Source organism: Nesoenas mayeri (genome assembly GCF_963082525.1).
Source record: "Nesoenas mayeri genome assembly, chromosome: 2".
In the NCBI taxonomy this organism is placed as follows: domain Eukaryota; kingdom Metazoa; phylum Chordata; class Aves; order Columbiformes; family Columbidae; genus Nesoenas; species Nesoenas mayeri.
This window is the reverse complement of record NC_137543.1, coordinates 113,742,314-113,756,089: the sequence shown is the minus strand read 5'-3', so window position 1 is coordinate 113,756,089 and position 13,776 is coordinate 113,742,314. Positions and strand designations below refer to the sequence as shown.

Below are 13,776 nucleotides of genomic sequence, written 5' to 3'. Positions count from 1 at the left end.
TGAAGCTGTACACAGGCACAGGGCCTGCCAATAGCTATCCATGCACTGGATATTAAGAACCGCCAGAATAGTCAGGACAACACAATATATCTGCAAACATTTATTTCTTTCACCTCCTTTTGCCTGCCTCCGTGGTGAAATTTGTAGTTAAAGCAAAATGTTACGTGCTTAAATCAGTGTGGCTCCCCTTCAGGACCAAGCATAAGGAAAGAATCTAAATTAATCCAAAAGCCCCTAAACTAATCTAAACAGTAACTCACTGCCTTTCCTCTCCAAGACCTTCTACAAAGGTGCTTACTTCAGAAGAAGTATATCTACATGGATCTATCTACACGGACCAGCACAGGCAGGCTGGTTTAAATTTAAACTTCATCTTACTTTAGTGTAACTACTCCCTCCACCAGTAGCTTTACAGTGAGCAGTAAAGCTTTATTCTCTTTTAACACTCTGGAGATCAACTCATTTCCACAGGTATTGCACCACATTTAGAGAAAATTTTCTAATGTGTTGCCTGTCACTCTGATACCCAGAATCCTTTTCTAACACAGCAGTCAGAACAGTGTGAAGGGCTGGTTTTAATTTCATTCATTTTCAGCTTTCAAGAAAATACGCTACTATCCCTTAATGGCAAATGATGTTCAATCCTTAAAAGGGGACCTAGGAAACAAAACCCAACATTCAACGTTTTGCTTAAGAGCAACAACACAACCCAAGCAATCGCGCTCCAACAACTGCAGCATGGAAGGAGCAGCCTGGCTTTGGCTCTGCACCTCACCACACACCCCAGACATCCAACTGCATCCTTACTCTGAGACAGACATTATGACTTGGGTAGCTTCGTGGATTTCTGAAATGAATGGCAAATAATCCACTGGTGCCTTAATTCATCAGCTATACTAAATTCTCAGGGTCAAAGGTCAGTAAAATGAGATTAAAAACCATTAATCCAGCTGAGTTCATCAGACTCTTCTGATAAAGAATGAAGCCATATGCTTGCATCTCCAACAGCAGTTCCCATTAAATTTGCAGGAGTTCAGTTTCTAGCAGTTTTATGGCTAATTTCTTAATATTCACAACCATTAAAAAAATAGCAAAGACCCTACTCCCCTACTGTGCCATCATATTGCATGTTTGCACACACACACACACACGTGTCCATGGATATAAAAGCCAAATATTTTGATTAAAAGAATGATTCCTGAATGCAAATGACAATCTCTTGACCCGTACATAGCAAAAATCTTCATAGGAAGACCTTCCAAGCTGTTCAGAAAGCAGTTATTGTCAGAAGCATTGCTGCATAAGATGGGTGCTTCCCACTCAGCTGATCTGACCCATGCTTTTATTTTCTCCATCTTTATTCATGCCTGCACTGCAAAAAAAAGAATAAGCAGAATAATCAAGATTACTTCCAAAAAAACCCAAAACTTAAATGTATATTTCATTGTAATTTAATGGCAATAAGAATCCTTCCTGTCTTCGCACACACCCACCCACCTTAAAAGACCCAGAATAATCTAGGATTGGCCTTAAAAGCTCAAGAGCTTCCTTACTCCCACTACAGCCTTACAGTAGACAACCAGTAATGCTGTCTGCTGAGGACTCAATGAGGCTCTGCAACAGCAGACAGAAAGGATGAGGAGGAAAATAAACAACAACAAAAAAACAAAACATGAAAGGATAAAGCCCAGAGCGATGGTTCTTAGACAGTAAGGAGTTTGTACAGCTCCTGATGCCCAGGACAATCTGAGTTGCAACAGGGCTTCATCATTCACTCCACAAACATGCTATGGTCTTGTCCTGCCACCAGCTAGAGATTTTGAACTCATTTGAAATATACATTATGTAAAAATAAGCATGCATTAAAGCTGTGGAGGGGTGATGTGTTGCTGAGGAATATTTACCTGAATAATGTGCCATTATATATCTCTCTTCCATTCTTCAGAGTCAGTTACACTACAGTTCAACAATATTCAAACTCTATTTCCATACCACGGGCAGACTACACTTGTGTAGCTGAGGCTGGGGAAAAACCCCAAAATACATAATTACATGTATCACATAGATTTGAATTACTAAACTAAAACAGTAAGGATCATCAATTCCCAGTTTCAGGCTTATTTTGCAAAACAAAACAAAACCAATAAAATTATGCCTAAATAAACATGAAAATACTCTCCCTTTTTTGACCCTGTTAATGCTTTCCCCTTCTGCTTGCTTTCTCTTTTCCCCTCCTTCATTTAACCTTATTTTACCATTGTCAACAGTTTCAAGGGACATGAATGTTTTTTCAGACATTTCTTTCCAATGCCAAGTTGTGCTTTTTGCTACCAGTCTCGGTATCCCCTCCCTACCCTGCCTAAACTACACTCCATTCTTTCAAGAGCAGCATTTTCTGTTGATAGTGCCAGAGGCCAGGAAGGCTCCTGGCAGCACAGCTCCAACAAAGAGCCCAAAACTGAACAATCTCTTTTTTTGTGAAAGGAGATAAGGAAGTCCAAGACATGGTTTTGAAAAGGAGAATAACAATAATAATAAAAATATGCCGCTGGCATTGGCAGTTTTTAAATAAAAACACACAAATTTTCCCTTCCAAAGAGGCAGGTAGCATACAATGGCTTTCACCAGCAATGAGCACCTGCTCCTGCTACCTACATATAAATACTCTGCAGAAAAGAAGGAAAAGACATTACATTGTGGATCTCTTATACGCACAGACATAAACAACACTCCAGTAGTTCTACCCTGTTTCTGCAGAAGCAAGTGGTAAGCCAAATGCTCCAAACTTCTGCTGGTTCTTTCCAATACAGTCTTGCTCTTCTTTTGACAGCTGTACAAGGCAAGCCAGCGACAACTCCAGAAAGCTGCTGGGTTTTGTCAGAAATAGTTTAAAAGATTTAGTGCAGAAAGGTGCATTATTTTATGCAAATGTTTCAGCAACCCAGTCTCATTATGTACAAAGGTAATGATGGGGAAATGGCTGTTCCCGAGACACAGCTCCTCTACGGACAGAAAATCAGAGAAGGTCCTTCTCTTCCTAAATACAATTCTTCTGCTTTAGTAGCATACCAGTGGGAAAGAAGCCAGGAACTTCTTCCTTTATGGTATGCAAATTGCTCTGTAAATAGCAAAAGCCCTTGCAATTATCGCATGTATCACCTTCAGCTTTCACTGAATTCCTCAATGGGACCCAAAGTAGCTGAAGATCAGTGTTAGATCTTAGAAAGGAAAAACAACTGAATATTTTACCAGTCTGCATCAATTTCTCACACAGTTCAAGGAAGGCACCTTCCTTTCTTTGAACCAGTTTTTTCATTCGATGCTTAAGAGCTGAACTGTGAACCCACGATCTGACTCTATACACAAAAAGGCTGCACACTGGTCACAACTGAAAAGTCAACATGTACAGCACTGTATATCTGAGATAATTCTCTTCTTCTAAAAGCCAAATTCTCCGGTGGTTTAACACTACTGGACCCAACAGTGTTATGTCAGCAGGAGGAACTGAGTTATGCCAGCAGCTCAGGATGATTTGGTTAACATTTTGACTGGAAATATTATGGCAAATTATTACCAACATTCATTATATGAGACCCAGATAACCACCTGCAAAGCCCTCTTCATTAAGTCATCAGAAAGTTGCATATCAAGTTCTTCTTTCACAGAATAAACCCAGGGGTTTTTTTCAGTTATAAAGTGTAGATATCTAGAAATGAAATCAGTATGAATACAAACCAGAAAATTATGGAGAATGCCAAGGTTTAGTATTTTTCAGCAAAATCATATTGCTACCTAGTGATTTTCATCTGTGGACAACCTTCAGTAACAGAGAGCAACTACCACCCAAGAGACAGCTGCTATTGCCTATAGAATTACTGGAATGACCCGTTCTCTCTCAGTGAGAAAAGCCAGAGCCGAAGGTCCTTCCCTTCATGAAACCTAGATATTTTCAGAGAGGTCTCTCAGTACACTCCTTTAAAAGCTTGTGTCAGTGGTTCAGTAACACTTTAAATTCACCTTTGTTCACACCTGTTGACAAAGCGCCTTCTAAAAAAAGGTTGTTGACTTTGTGTTCATGAGGCTTTGTGCCAGCAAGAGATTAAGAAATTAAAACAAACAATAGATGATACATCAAGCTGAATCCAGCCATCGCATACTTTTTTATTTGTCCTCAGCATTTACTAAAAGATTTCCAGAATTTCTATCTACAGTTGACATTTAGATTTATTCAATATAAATACTGGACAGAGCTAAACAGAGCTGCCCTCAGCTCCTCCTGGTGTTTGGTGGCAACTCCTGTACCACCCAAGGAGCTTCTCTACCATTATTTGGTAGATGGAGCAGTTCAATTCCAGTGGCTGGAAAGCTGCCTGGCAGAAAAGGATCTGGGGGTGTTGATTGACATCCACTTGAACATGAGCCAGCAGTGTGCCAAGGCAGCCAAAAAGGCCAACAGCATCCTGGCTTGTATTAGGAACAGTGTGGCCAGCAGGACTAGAGAAGTGATTGTGCCACTGTACTCAGCACTGGTGAGGCCCCACCTTGAATAACGTGTTTAGTTTTGGGCCCCTCATCAGAAGGAGGACACTGAGGTGATGGAGACAGTGCAGAGGAGGGCGACAAAGTTAGTGAGGGGCCTGGAGCACAAGTCTGATAAGGAACAGCTGAGGGAACTGGGGCTGTTTAGCCTGGAGAGAAGGAGGCTGAGGGGAGACCTTATTGCTGTCTACAACTACCTGAAAGGAGGTTGTAGCACGGAGGGTGTTGGTCTCTTCTCCCAAGTAGCAAGTGATAGGACAAGACGAAATGGCCTCAAGTTGCGCCAGGGGAGGTTTAGTTTGGATATTAGCAAACATTTCTTCACAGAAAGGGCTGTGAAGCATTGGAACAGGCTGCCCAGGGAAGTGGTGGAGTCACCATCCCTGGAGGTGTTTAAAAGGCTTTTAGATTAGGTTCTTAGGGACAGGGTTTAGTGCTAGAGTTAGGTGATGGTTGGACTCAATGATCCTGAGAGTCTCTTCCAACGGAAACAATTCTATGATTCTATGAATTCTGCCTGTATCTGAAAATAATTGATTGTAGATCTTCTCTGCCCAAGTAGGCTGAATCAGCTCATCAAGGCACTACAGTTACTGCAGTAACTTCGTATTACAATCTGAAAAAAGTAGGAGCAAACAACAGTTTCCACTACTGGTGCACACCATCCATGCTTTCCCTAAGGAAGGCAAATCCCCAGCTTTTATTCAGAAAATATCTTGCAAACACATCACTTTATGTATGCATTCTGCCTAACACCTACCTTGTATTTTTAACTTAACATTGAGAAGATGCTCAAAACTAACTCCAAGTTTTCTAAATGCTTCAGGTTGTCTTTACCAATACAGAACACACTCATGCCTTGCTCCCACTTGTAATTTCTCCACAGATGGGTAATGATCAAGTATTCATGCTGACTATACTAGACTTACATATCCCATTTGGTAAATACTTTGGATTAAGACATCTTTCTGCAATTCTCAAAAGCTAATGGTGTTACCACTGATTACTATTTTTCAGTGGTACTACTTTTGTCAAAACAATAGATCCAGATTAATTTTTTAAAAACATACTTTTGTCCCAAGGTTTCTCTGTAAGTAGTGCCTCATCTCATTTAGTATGCATGTGAAATGACAACACACACGGACCACCACACTTAAAACACAAATTTCTCCCTTTGGCTAATACTGATAATGCACTTAATTACATGCATAACTAATGGCTGGGTGTCACAACACAGATGAGGCTGATGGAAACAGACCGTGACGAAGAAGCTAGAAGATGCAGAACACATTTTATGAGCCCTTCTAACCAGAGTTATGCCTACACACTTACATGGCACACTTGAATCCTCCTCTCCTGTCTGCAGGAATACCGCTGGCATCGAAACATCGGAAAGCAGCTCTCCTGAGGATGCACTCACTTAGGATACCAGTTTTACTTGATACAAAGACTGAAACTACACACTTACAGTGTCAAACCAGTGACTTACAATGTTTCTTCCATCATGTTAAAACTACACAGCTTCACCATGTAATTCCATGAAAGTTATATACATCAGAAATTGAACATGTAGCAGATCACACTGGGCCTGCCCAGGTACCGTCTGAATTGAAGAACAGGACACCCGCAGTCTGAAAACTGCACTGACTCAGGCTTACCATCTCCAATGAAATTAGAACTACAGGTTTCCTAAATTACTCCAAATTGCTTGCCCAAGAGGCTACCTCTCTCTGCAATCCATATCCACAGCTGGAGCCTCTTTGTTACAGAGGAGACAGCTAAAGGGGGCCCTCCACTCTGAATTTCAATAGATCAAGAGAGAAAAGCCTCAAGACAGGAAAGCAAGGCTTATCCCCCTAAGTCAGGCTTATGGGGACCAGTGAACACAGCAAGAACAATTAGTTGAAAACAAAGGATCCGCGGGTTGACTTAGGTTTGATTTTCTGGTCGTTTGGTGGTTCTCTATTTACCAATTCAGGGGAGGGAAGTCTGACTGCTTTTTCCCTTTGCACCATCATTCCTTTAATTGCAGAAAAGTAGCCCATAGGTCAGTACAGCTGCTTTTTCAACCTTCATATATTAATTATACAAAATTATTTCAAAACTAAAAGCCTTGCCATCTCTAGATTGAGGTGAATGATTTTACAAAATTTAAGGAATTTGAAAAATAATTTTAAAAAAATCTTAAAACATACTGTATTAATTTGAATTCACACATCACCACTACCACCAAATTGTGGATGTTTTGATGCCCTTGCCATATGGGCCAGGAAATCAACTTAAAATTCCAGTGCAAATAGCCCTAGACCATTTTATTTATAAGCTTGTTTTAAAATAGAACTCAAATTCCGAATTGGATTTAAAATTATGTAGATTATTCTCTTCCCTTCTCCCTCTGCACACATCTCTCCTTTACCATAATGTGTTTTCTGACTCATTCGCAGCTGCAGGAGATGAAATCTTTGAAACCTCTGCCTTCCAGAAAAACGTCCCAACACAGCACACAATGCTACTGACTCTTGTTTTTACACAAACACACTCTTCCATCCAGCCAACTTCCTAAAGTAGCTGAAGGAAAAAACAGGTTATTTTTGGCAGGTCAAGAAATATAAGCCCAGGTCACTGGGCTCATTAGAAAACTTTATGAAAGGTGATGTACATGTTACATCCTAAAGCTAACAAAATAAATAGACTGAAATTGCCAGCATTTCATATGGAGGGAAGAACAGATGCAAAAATGTCAGTAGGTCAAGTCCAAATATATCAGAGAAGAAAGCCAGGACAGAGGAACACTCAGAGCAGCACAGGGCAGAAAAGATGATTTTTCCCTTTCAGTTTTTATATGTTGCTTTTCACAATTGCACTTCTGTAAAAAAATCACTTTTGGCTACTAAATATGCAAACTAGCCTTTTCAAAAAAAGACCAGATAAACTGACCTACTTCTAAACAATACTTACCATTTTAAAAAACAAATGGTAAAGATGTGGGCCATTTTTCATGCCCTTTTCGTCCTTTTCTGGAACAGGCACTAGCTGTCAAATCTTTAATTACTTGCTATAGATATGGTTAAAATTACATTAAGCAGTCTAAAGTGGTAAAGACCTTACATTTTCTTTCACCTTTTTAACCGTTTTGGTTGGTCGGGTCTTTTTTCCCCCTTTATAGTCTTCTCCTGAGTAGTTAACAACCACCACACCAAACGTTCTGTCTTTCGCCCTCCAATAGAAGTTGTCATTTGTTCAAATTTTCTGTTTTACAGGAAAAAAAAAAAAGATTAAGCACAAGAAACTTGTATGTGTATCTATAGAAGAGATTATATACCTACATAAAGTATAGCTCAGAATTAGACCCCATATCTAGACCTGAATTTTGTAAGTTTGGTGAGCAGAAGAGATGTCAGTATGTGTTAAGAGGGACAGCAGGAGGTGGAGTGAAAAGGCTGATAGGAGGAATGTACTTGAACCACAGGGGGTAGAGCTTCAACAGATGAGCGCCCTGGTGCCTGAAGGGAGGGAGTGGGAAAAGAAAAATTGAGAGGGAAAAAAAAAAAGACGACAAACACCACTACAGCATTTTAAAAGCCTAGAGACCAAAGGGTATACTAGATATCCTTTCCAGAATGCAAGAACCAGTATTTACATTTGGGGAATTTTTTTTTTAAGTTGGTTTGGCTCAATGCTATTGAAGAAGTTTGTCCAAAAGTCCATGCATACTGAGCCAACACTTACCAGGTTTCAATTTCCAGCCGAAGCCATGAATGCTGCTATGAAAACTAATGTGCAATTGTATTCCAGAAAGCAAAGTAGTGGAAAAGACTGTATTGGAATGTAACAAATACATGCACAGACACTTGTACTATACCAACCTGTACCACAGCCATTTTTCTCCTCTTATTATTAGAGAAGAAATGTGTGAATCAACTTTATTGTCTGGTCAGAGGATATTACGTGAGTACTTATAAATTCCTCATCGCCCAACCTCAGTAGATTATCATCTCTCTTAAAATACGAAGGAGCCATTTAAAGTCACTCCCACTATGGTCACTCCAGCAAGATTCAACAAAGTACACAGCAGATTGCCAGTCTAGCCAGATAAAAGCCCAAACTGCTCACGTGAGGTATCTTTGCCAAGACCCCCATATCCCTTACGCTTCTGCTAGACTATATAATACATGTATGTTGGCTGAAAAGAAAGAAAAATAGGCAAGTAATATCTTCATTTCAGCTACAAATTCAAGCACCAGAATTCATGCATGTACTAAGAATATATGAATAATTTATGACCCCCATAAATTAGGACTGTACAATAAACACTTTGAGCCAGACACTTTGAAAGAACATAGGAGGTGATACACACTTCAGTCCACAGCTTTCCTTGCAAATCTTAAATAAAAATATTTAATTGAGAAATAACCTAAGTGATACACAGGAAGGAATTTAAGGACTGGACAAAGTTGGTGAAACCAAGAAAGCTGGGATAAATAAATATATCAAATACCACAGAGTAGGGTATCAAGGTAGAGTTGGCAAACATGCAAGAAGAAATTATGAGAAGAGTTTGACTTTGAGAAATAAAAAGCAGAAAGAAAGCAGAAGCAAAAGACAAGAAAACACACACAGCTAGGATACAGTTACTATTCTGTAATAGATCTGTTTGGGAACAATTTGTTTTCTGATTTCCTTCACCACCACCCCTCCTCCCCGCCTCTCTATTGAAGATGATGTTTCACAAACACGTTAAAATCAACCAAATTCAGTCTGAAAGGGGAAATCTTTTCCGTCAGCACTGACTGATAGCTCTCACTCCATCCTTTGAGCTAATACTAGCTCCTGTGGAGTTTTGCAGTGTTATTTGACTGTAAATAGAACCCAGCAGAAGCAGCAGTAAGAAGACTTACATCCTCAAAGGCAGCAAGAATAGGTCACTTACCACATTTGCATAACATCTCCAGGTAGTATATTCAGCTTTCTAAAGTATTCCAAAGGCTGCTCACTAGAAATGCACCAAAGTGAGCTCATATGCATAGAAACTAAGAAGACACGAGTCATCTTCACAGTAATATTTACTGCTGAACAGAAAAGCGAGCTATCCCCAGTGGCGCAGACTTCCCATTAATATTCCTCTTAAATGTTAAGTGATCAGAAAACTAACAGAAAGGTTGTGACATTATCCTTCAATTTCTCTTTTGTGTCTTGCAACACTTGCAATAATGAAAGATCACACCACAAAACCAAATCCTTGTAAATAGCTTGATGCAAAAATGCTAACTGAAAAGCAGCTTTGCAATTTTGTGATTGTCCTTCCATTCATCTCTGTAACACTATATGTATGCAGTTTACTTTATGTTAAGTGTCACACATATTATCACCTCTTACAATCAGTACTATCAAACACCTGCCAGCATACTGGCTTCTGCCACTTGCTTTCAGTTTCTCTTTCTCTCCTTTTCCACTATTAAATTTGGAGAGAGGGGAAAAAAATAAAATTTTTTAAAAAAAAAGGTGACTGACACAAGTAGAAGGAAAATTATCCAAAATCCTTTAAACAGTTGCTCTGTTAAATTAACACAAGTTAAACAACGTGTACTTGGCACATTCCTCTTGCCACGAATACAGGAACCTTTTCAAAAAATCTAATTCAAAGCAGGGAAATCTTTTAAAGATGCAACACAGACCTTATTGAATGGTGGTTTGATGGGTGTTACAAAGCCATTTCTAGTCATAAGTATTCAAACCATAAAGCCTTTTTTGAAGCCTCCTTTTTAATAGGATAGTGACTGAACAGGGAGGCAAACCAAATCATTCTCACTCAAAGTTGCACCTTCAGGACAGTGCAGGGACAAAGCAGAGGAGAAAGTCTCCTAGACCCAGGCATAACTGTGCAGAAAAATAAACCATAAGAGACAACAGTACTTTTCCTTGCTCCAAGGGTGTCTAATGTTTTGCAGTTTCCAGGGTTCCTAAAATCCCATCACCTTCTACAAACATTGTTTTTACTACAAGGACAAACTGCACATTTGCACCATAGCATGACAAAGAGAGCTCCTAAACTTTGAAGAGACCATTTACTTTGAGGAAACTGAAAGTCAAGTGATCACAGACTCACAGCTCAAGAGGAAAATTGTACTTGATGGCCTCACCCAAGTCCCAAGCAAATCCTTATCTGAGAATCACAGAATTGGAAATGTTGTGGTTGGCAATATATCCAAAAAAGATGCCTATCATTGGAACAGGACAACTGCACCTTAGTGTGCAGGTGCACTGGCAGAGATCTAAAGAAACCTTTCCCTAGTCAAAGTTAAATCTACAGACATTAGCCTCTCACTTCATCACACACATCTAGAGCACCAAGCTACACATCTTACGTGTGAACATGGGAGCTCTGCTCCCTGTGTATCAACATAGAAAACACAAGATCATAGTCCAACACCACTTTGTGGGCTGGACACAGTCAGAAAACACATCCATGAGCCCAAACTCTAACATCAAAGAGACTTCTGCTAGGTAGAAAAAACAAAGAGCGGAAGGAAGGGTGGAGCACCACGTTACTCTCGATCTGCAGTTTGCTACAGAACAGCCTTGCCGCCAGGAAGTATAATGCACTCAGCAGCATTTCAGCAACAGTTACACCTTTATGTGGCATAAGCACTTTTTGTGAATATGAGGGTGAAGTGGCATTAAAAAAACCCAACTTCTCAGGACAACATATGCAATATGTTGCACCTGAACAGCGAGGAAACAGTACTTGCTTTTAAGAACACACATGGTCACGTAATATAATAAAGGCTACTGAGCTGCAGATACTTTCAATGACCACATAAGACTACTACGGAATAAGTAGGTAAGAATTTTTCCTATCCCCCGATCAAAAACCATCTGAGTTGTGCACCTATTAAGTTTTTCCTGGCACGCGGAGAATATAAGGAAAAATATCAAAATAGTAAGTACAGAAACTGGTTCTCTTTCCCCACCTCGCCATTCTTCACTAAAAAAAAAAAAATAATCCTCAGACAATGACACTCACAGCAAAGTTGCAAGCTACAGAGAAGACATGTGTGTTGTACTGCACAATGAGTTTCAAACAGGTTACAAAAAGAGACAAAAGAAAGTCAACTACCTCTATGCAACCTCTGCAGCAGGAATAAACTGGGAATCAGGTTCACCTAGACTGGTCAAATCACACACTCAGACCTACAGACTGCACAGACAGCATCTCTAAAGAACACTCAATTTCACATCATGTTGATATTTTAGCCATATAAATATTTATTTTCTCTGACTGGTGAGTTTTTAAAACTTGCTGCAGCACTTTTGACAGCTTTATCACATGTGTGTAAATGGGTATTTTCCTAACTATGCACAAAACGGACTTTTACCAGCAAACTGTCACCACTCTTCTTCCTCCTCCTTATCTAGTTACCGTCATCAGATTAGATCCGTACCACATAACTACACAGCTCAAAAAAATAAAGGGGGTGTGTGTGTGAATAAGGGATCAAGAAAAGAAAACCTTGCAGCTCAAACTGTAAGAACTTTCTGAAAATTCAAATATATTGTTCTTTACTGTGTGAAATTCTGCATAAGTCAATCAAGCAGGAATGACAGGGAAAGAATGGGACTAATGCGAACAATGAATGATCCATAAATGTCTACAAGATTATATAACTGCAGATAAGCCAGCATGCATGTGTGTGTGCATTTGTGGGAAAGGAGGGGAAAGAGCTAAGGGGAAGAGGAGGAAACAACGTCCTCAGTCACAGATACAGGACTTTGCACAGTTCTCAGTCAATTTCCTCCTCTTCCCAAAAGATAAATATTTTAACCAGGGGCAATCAGGCAGCTGAGGGACAAAAGCAAAAGAAAACACATTTGCTTATGAATGCACTTCAACACATCCCTTGCTGAAATTGCACCGTAACTGCTGTATCATGAAATACAGCTCACAGGCAACCATGTTTATACTTAAGCAATTAACACACGGTACATTTCCTGCACTATTATTATCATTGGCACTCTCAATGTGTTTGTTGCACATTTTGAGCCTTGGCAGGTTAAAATGTATTCTTACAAACTTAACAACAAAACGTTGCTGATTCGAAATGTACTCACTGTTATTTTTCAGGAACTCCAATATTTACTTTATACCATTCTCAGGGGAGAGCTGGACAGTTGTATTAGTTCTGCAAGGAAAAGATATTCAAAATAAACTTTGGAAAGGCTTCAAGCCAAGGAACTTTCAAAACGTAACTTTTTGGACCCGATACCCACTTGCTCTACAAGGCTGCGCACCCCTGCTTTGTATAATGGCCATCCACATTTCACCGAACAATCATTTCATCTGACATTGATAAGCGGTTTCATTGCTTGCATGAGCACAAACTTAGGAAAAGGCACACGCACCCTGCCGAAGGCTCTTGAAGGCCAGTGGGAGGCATGCCCCGGCAGGAGAAGGCTGGGTACCAATGCCGAGCCGAGAGCCAGCCTGCCTGCCTGCGGGGATGCACTTGCTTAAAAGTTGGTTTCTCCTCCCGAGCGGCGCCCGCGGCTGTGCCGACACTTGCTGCGGTCGGAGCCTCCGCCCGAGCCTGACCCCGCGCCTTAACCCCCGCGGGACCTGCCGAGCCCGGTGCCCCCAAAGCCGCCCGCCCTCCCGGCCACCCGCAACCGCGAAGCGACGCGCCGGCCCCGCCGGGTCAAGCCAGGCCCCGCCACCACTCACCCCCCGGCGCCCGAAGGTGCGCGGCCCCCGCCCGCCGCCCCTCACCAGCGGCCTCCGACCACTTCGTGCAGCTGGGGGCGGGCACGGCCGCCTGGGGCACGGGATGGGGCTGAGGGGGAACCGGAGCGGGAAGGAGGCGGTGGCGGAGGGGGAGGCGCAGGCGAAGTCGCGCCGGGCGGCTGTGGAAGGAGCGGCCGCGGGCCGGCGGAGAGGGCAGGGCGGCGGGAGGAGCCGCTATGCGAGGCGGGCCGGGTCGGGCCGGGCCGTCCCCCCCGCCCGCAGCCGCCGGCCGAGGCCCCGCTGCACTGACAAGCACGAGGCTGCGCTTCCTCCTCCTCGCAGCAACAGCGGCCGCTCCCGCTGGCCGCCCCCCACCCGCCACATACCCCCGTGGGGACCGGCCGCTGGCGCCCGTCACGGGCAGGTGCGGAGCTTGCGGGCCGTCTGCCCGTCCCGTCCCTCCTCCCCGACTGCTCTCCTGCACCGCCCGGCCAGCGCCGCAGCCCGCCCCGGCTACC

The 13,776-nt window shown here is 42.0% G+C and overlaps 1 protein-coding gene across 1 annotated transcript in view; it reads right to left on the bottom strand.

Annotated features, from left to right (window-relative positions):
* Positions 1-12,667, bottom strand: part of ELMO1 (engulfment and cell motility 1) — a 310,028-nt gene extending 297,361 nt beyond the window's left edge. Inside the window, exon 1 of the mRNA XM_080338933.1 lies at positions 12,649-12,667. The gene's annotated coding sequence lies outside the window, so the exon portion shown is untranslated. The remainder of the gene's footprint in view (positions 1-12,648) is intronic.
* Between the last annotated feature and the right edge of the window lie 1,109 nt (positions 12,668-13,776).